General features: G+C 45.2%; 1 protein-coding gene across 2 annotated transcripts in view; it reads right to left on the bottom strand.

The window, feature by feature from the left end:
- grm7 (glutamate metabotropic receptor 7) overlaps window positions 1–6,478 on the bottom strand; it is a 164,797-nt gene that overhangs the window by 47,829 nt on the left and 110,490 nt on the right. The window lies entirely within an intron of this gene.

The following is a 6,478-nucleotide window of genomic DNA, read 5'->3' as shown; positions in this document are numbered from 1 at the left end:
AACATTAAGACAAGACAGACAATACGCTAACTAAGAATAGTACAATATATACATATATATACATACATACATACATAAGTCACTTATAAATAAATATTTGGAAAAGAAACATGTGTAGTTGTAGCAGCAAACAGTGTGTTAAGTGGATGCGTTGTACAGGGAGATGGCCACAGGCAGGAATGATTTCCTGTGTCGTTCAGTGGTGCTTTTCGGTAATCTCAGTCTCTCACTGAACGAGCTCCTGTGACTGACCAACATGTCATGGAGTGGGTGGGAGGTGTTATCCAACATTGTCTTTATCTTGGACAGCATCCGCCTCTCCGACACCACCTTGAGGGAGTCCAGCTCCATCCCCACAACATTGCTGGCCTTACGGATCAGTTTATTAAGTCTGTTGGCATCTGCGACCCTCAGCCTGCTCCCCCAGCATGCAACAGCATAGAGGATCGCACTGGCCACCACAGACTCATAGAAAATCCTCAGCATTTTCTGGCAGATGTTGAAGGACCTCAGTCGCCTCAAAAAATAGAGACGACTCTGGCCCTTCCTGTAAAGTGCTGTGGTGTTTTTAGCCCAGTCCAGTTTATTGTCAATGTGTACTCCAAGGTATTTATAGTCCTCCACAATGTCAACACTGACCCCCTGGATTGAAACAGGGGTCAAGTGTTTCCTGGTCTTCCTGAAGTCCACGATCAGTTCCTTGGTCTTTGCCACGTTGAGCTGCAGATGATTCTGCTCACACCACGTGACAAAGGAGTCGACCACAGCCCGGTACTCTGTCTCATCATCCCTGCTGATGCATCCAACCACCGCAGAGTCATCAGAAAACTTCTGAAGATGGCAGGTCTCTGTGCAGTGGCTGAAGTCTGTGGTGTAGAGGGTGAAGAGGAAGGGGGAGAGGACAGTCCCCTGTGGTGCCCCTGTGTTGCTAATCACCTTGTCAGACACACACTGTGGGAGACGTACATATTGTGGTCTTCCTGTCAGGTAATCAACAATCCAGGACACCAGAGAAGCATCCACCTGCATCGCTGCTAACTTATCACCCAGGAGGGTCGGCCTGATGGTGTTGAAAGCACTGGAAAAGTCAAAAAACATGACCCTCACAGTGCTCGCCGGCTGGTCCAGATGGGTGTAGACACGATTGAGCAGGTAGATGATGGCGTCCTCTGTTCCGAGACGAGGCTGATAAGCGAACTGAAGGGGATCCAGGTGTGGTCTTACTATGGGTCGCAGCTGGTCCAGGATGAGCCTTTCCAGGGTCTTCATGACGTGGGAGGTCAGTGCCACGGGCCTGTAATCCTGGGGGCCACTGGGACGAGGCGTCTTTGGTACAGGGACGAGGCATGATGTCTTCCACATCACCGGGACCCTCTGCAGACTCAGACTCAGCATAAACAGTTTATGAAAGACTCCACACAGCTGGGGGGCACAGGCCTTGAGGACAAGGGGACTCACTCCGTCTGGTCCAGCAGACTTGCCTGAGTGAAGTCTCCTCATTTGCATCTCAACATTATATATATATATATATATATATATATATATATAATGTTCTTCCTCTACATTCCTCTATGTATATACTATATGTATGTGTATATATATATATATATATATATATATATATATATATACACATACATACATATAGTATATACACTGGGTGAATGTGCAGTAGTAGCAGCAAGCAGGTGAATTCTGTACATTAATATGAATAGACATCTGACGTACGCTCTCCTCAGCACACAGGTCTGAGGTGATTGATCTGAACCTTCAACTGATCATCTGAAACCTCATCAGAAACGGTCAGTGAAGGACGGCTGGAGGCAAGGATCTGATGGAGCGATGGATCCACGTCATGGTCAGTGCGTACAAGCAGGTGAGAGTCTGCAGCCACCTGTGAGGCACGGCGGAGGCTCTGCCATGGTTTCAGTGCTGTTGGAGATCTTTGATAAACTGATGAACTTTGAACTCAGAGAGGTTCCATCGGAGTCTGACCCAGAGAGCAGAACAAAAGGAAGCTCCAAAGAAGATCTGTTACTCACACAGACCACGCCCCCTCAGCAGGTCAGCCTCACACACAGCTCGTCTGTCTGTATCATTAAATCCTACATCACAGTGTAAAGTATGGATACGAGCGAGTACAGTGTTTACACCGATGTCTCATCCCTGACTCTGAGGCGATGGTTGGTTGGCACTGACACGTCTGCCTCCTTCATTTGGCTCCGCGTTTAAAGGACGCGTCTTTGTTTTTGAGACGTCTCCGTCCTAGCTCGTCTGTCTTCATGCTTTTCTCTCTGTTTGAGGAGCTCAGATCTTTGGTCTCAGCCCAGAGCGACTCAGAGCGCTCGGCTCCGTCAGCTGACCAGCGAGGAGCTCGGGAGCAGCGGTGTTTGTACTTCTGTCTTTGTGCTGTTCAGGAAGAGGTGGCGAGGCCCAGGATGGCCAGAAGGCAGACGTACGGCAGCGAATAGCACGGCTTCCAGATAATGTGGTCACAGGCAGAGACTGACGGCGTCGTCCTATCTCTGCTCTTAAACCCTCCCGAGGCCCCGCCTCTCCAAACCTCCATATTTATCTGCCAGAGGCAAAGGGAGCCGAGCTCAATGTTATCTCATAAACAGGAGTCCCTCTCTGGACCACCTCACACCCCGGAGCTGCTGGCACAATCTTATCTGCACGGCAGCCTTCAGAGGCACCGCCGGCACAATGTTATCCTGCAGCTGTCCTCACCCCGGGCCGTTAGCCTTCAACCACCTGCCGCAGGAGACCCTGAACACATCACAACACGGAGGCTGTTAATGAGAGAGAGCCATTCAGGAGCTGTCCGGGACAAGAGCGACGCCAAAACATACGACAGGCTCCACATTTCACCCCAAAAACCATTCAAAGAAGAAAATCAGAGCCAGAGAGGCGCCTACAGTACCCATGATGCACCTGCACCCTGAACTGATGCCTGACAAAACCAAACATCTGTAACAGGGGAAAGTCAGGTCAGTGGTTAGTTCACTGTCTGCAGTGAAAGTGGGAAAGTCCAGTGTCTGTGGTTAGTTCACTGTCTGTAGTGAAAGTGGGAAAGTCCAGTGTCTGTGGTTAGTTCACTGTCTGCAGTGAAAGTGGGAAAGTCCAGTGTCTGTGGTTAGTTCACTGTCTGTAGTGAAAGTGGGAAAGTCCAGTGTCTGTGGTTAGTTCACTGTCTGCAGTGAAAGTGGGAAAGTCCAGCGTCTGTGTTCGTTTCTCACTGCCTGTACTAAAAGCAGCACAGCTGAGTTGTGATCTAAAGTTGGACTGTAGTCATTTCTACAAGAGAAGAATCCTCCTCATCCAAAGGAGCTCTGTGACCTCAGGATGAAATCATATGAAGCAGATGTCACATTCATTTTCACGCTCTGTAATTCGCCTCCCTGCAGTTTGAGTAAGTGGGTTAATAACACAAATAATTGCCCTAGTTGTGGTAGCAACACCATGTTTGGAGGCACTTAAAAAAACTGGTTCCCGGGAGGAAGCGTCCTGGTGTGCATCATCTCAGTTTTAAGAAGACATCAGTGAAAGAAGAAAACAGCCAAATGTGTCATTAAAGGAACTGTTTTAAAGGAGAGATTTCACAGTTAATGAGCGCTTCTGCAGCTCAGCTCAGCTTCTGTATCTCACTGCAATATTTATAACATAATAAAGCAACACACAGTTTAAAATTATGGGTGAAAATATCCTGTTTCTAAATAAATAAGTCAAGTCAAGTCAAGTCAACTTTAATTGTCAATTCTGCCACATGTACAGGACATACAGAGAATAGAAATTGCGTTACTCTCAAACCCTAGTGATTAGAAAAATGCAAATAAAATAATTAAAAAGTAAAAATTTAAATAAATACAATACAATTTTACGTATAACAAAAAAAAAAAAAGCTATGCAATATACAATATACAATATTCAAGTAAGGAGGCATAGTGGTGCAAAATAGGCAAATAGTGCAAATGGAGATTTAGTAGTGTACGGTAAGAGATAGTGTAACAACAAAGTCTTATGAGGTAATGGCAGTCCAATGCTCCACAAAGTGACTGGAGCAGGCCAGTGAGTGCGTCAGAGAGTGAGTGTGTGTGTGTGTGTGTGACAGACAGATAAATGAGGAAAAACCTCCAAGATTAAATTTCCTCTTGATAAAAAAACCTCAATAATTCTTATATTTGCTGGAAAGTTATGAGGAGAAAAAATTATTCAATTTTTAGTAAAAAATTCATTTTTATGAAAGAGGAAAAATAGAGGACTGAGTTTTTTTACACAATAACTTCAGACTTTAATGTTTTTCTCGTGCTGTAATAAACTTTTGATTTATTTAATGTGGGACATAAAACGACTGCATGCAAGTTAAAAAGACAAAAGAGTCAACATGATTCATTACCAATGTGAATTATTAAAACTTCATTTTGTAATACAGCAAAAAACTTATGGACAATAAAGATGAAAAAAATAAATAAACACATTTTAAATGAGAGTAAAGAAACGAGATAAATAAAAATTTAAGTCGAATGTTTAATTCTACAACATGAAGGTAAAAAGTCAAAATGATCAGAACTTCGACTTTTGCTCTGAGATCAAATAATTAAAGCTGACGAGGAAATGATGGAAAACTTCATTTACAACAGATTCAGTCTCCGTGGATCTGATGGGTGCAGACTATAACCTGGAGCACCGCCATGTTTGTCCTGGATTCCTGGAATCCCGCTCCGTAAATTTGACCTCTTAATCTCCAACAGCTGCCAAGATGAACAAATTAAACGGCACAAAGTATCCTCTCATGACTCATTTCCTCCCCGCCGACATCGAGGCCATAAACGCCGTCGGTGTGACAAACGTCTGACTGTAAAGTGAGGAAACCTGCTGCTGCGTGTGGCAGCAGGACGACCGGCATGAGCGCTAATCAGCTCCTGTGTGATGCTCTCATACAGTCTGTGGATGCTGATGGATGGATATCCAAGCATCAGCTGATAACTTTATTCTTTATTTATTTATTTGTCACATGTAGTTATAGCTAGTACAACATACAGTGAAATGTTTTTCCTGGCTAAAAAATACTCCCCCCGACTGTGAGAAACATACTAGAAAAACTTTTACCTAAACTGTAATGATTTAAAAAACTATAAAAATATACATATTTACATAAGTACAAATGTATATAATATGATAAGATAAGATAAGGTTCAGGAAAGAAGAAAGTAAAGTGCGAATTATGTACTATGCGTGAGATTGTCCAGCATATTATCCGGTTTGCGTTTTTGGTTGAGGAGTCTCACTGTTTGTGGGTAGAAACTCCTCCTGAACCTTTCTGTTCTTGTTTTCAGGCTACAGAGGCGTTTCCCTGACCTCAGCAGCCTGAACAGTTTATGGGCGGGATGGCTGGAGTCCCTAGTGATCCTGATGGCCCGGGATCTGCACCTTTCAGCGTAGATGTCCTGCAGTGCTGGTAGAGGTGTTCCCATAGTGCGTTCAGCTGTGCGCACAACCCTCTGCAGGGCTTTCTGTTGCTGTACTGTGCAGTTCCCGTACCACACCATGATGTTGTTGCACAAAATGCTCTCAATGACACCAGTGTAGAATCTCCTCTGTATATTCTTGGAGATCTTAAACCTCTTTAGACGCCTCAGGTGATAGAGGCGCTGTCTGCCTTTACTAACAAGGAATTCCGTATGTGTGCTCCAAGTGAGGTCCTCGTTGATGTGAACACCGAGGTATTTGAAGTTGGAGACTCTCTCCACAGGGGTTCCATTGATCTGAATTGGGGTGTGAGTTTTCTCTCCTCTCTGTCTTCTAAAGTCGATCACCATCTCCTTTGTTTTGCTGATGTTCAAGGAGAGGTGATTTGCCTCACACCACTTTGCTAGTCCATCCACCTCACTTTGGTAGGCCCTCTCGTCATTCCTGGAGATGAGTCCCACCACCACTGTGTCGTCAGCAAACTTCACAATGGAATTAGTGGGGTGTCTGGCCATGCAGTCCGCGGTGTAGAGGGAGTAGAGAAGGGGGCTCAGTACACATCCCTGGGGGGCCCCTATGTTCAGTGAGAGTGTATGGGAGTACACATCCCCTATTCTCACTGACTGTGGCCTCGCGGTCAGGAAGCTATAAATCCACCTGCACAAAGATGTACTAAATCCCAGATCTTGGAGCTTACCCGAGAGGGTGTGGGGAACTATGGTGTTGAAAGCTGAGCTGTAATCTATGAACAGCATTCTCACATAATTTCCACATCCCTCATCTAGATGGCTCAGTGTGGTATGCAGGACCTGTGCTACAGCGTCTCCGGTAGATCTATTTGTCCGATATGCAAACTGCAGTGAGTCGAAGTCAGGAGGGAGGAAGGAACTGATGAAGGGTTTCATGAGCCTCTCAAAACACTTCATCACTACAGATGTTAGGGCTACTGGGCGATAATCATTTAGGCTGGCTGGGCGAGTGTTCTTCGGGATCGGAACAATCACTGATG

Source organism: Maylandia zebra, linkage group LG5 (assembly GCF_041146795.1).
Source record: "Maylandia zebra isolate NMK-2024a linkage group LG5, Mzebra_GT3a, whole genome shotgun sequence".
NCBI classification, from domain to species: Eukaryota; Metazoa; Chordata; class Actinopteri; order Cichliformes; family Cichlidae; genus Maylandia; species Maylandia zebra.
The sequence above is the reverse complement of the archived record's forward strand: the minus strand, read 5'-3'. Positions and strand labels throughout refer to the sequence as shown.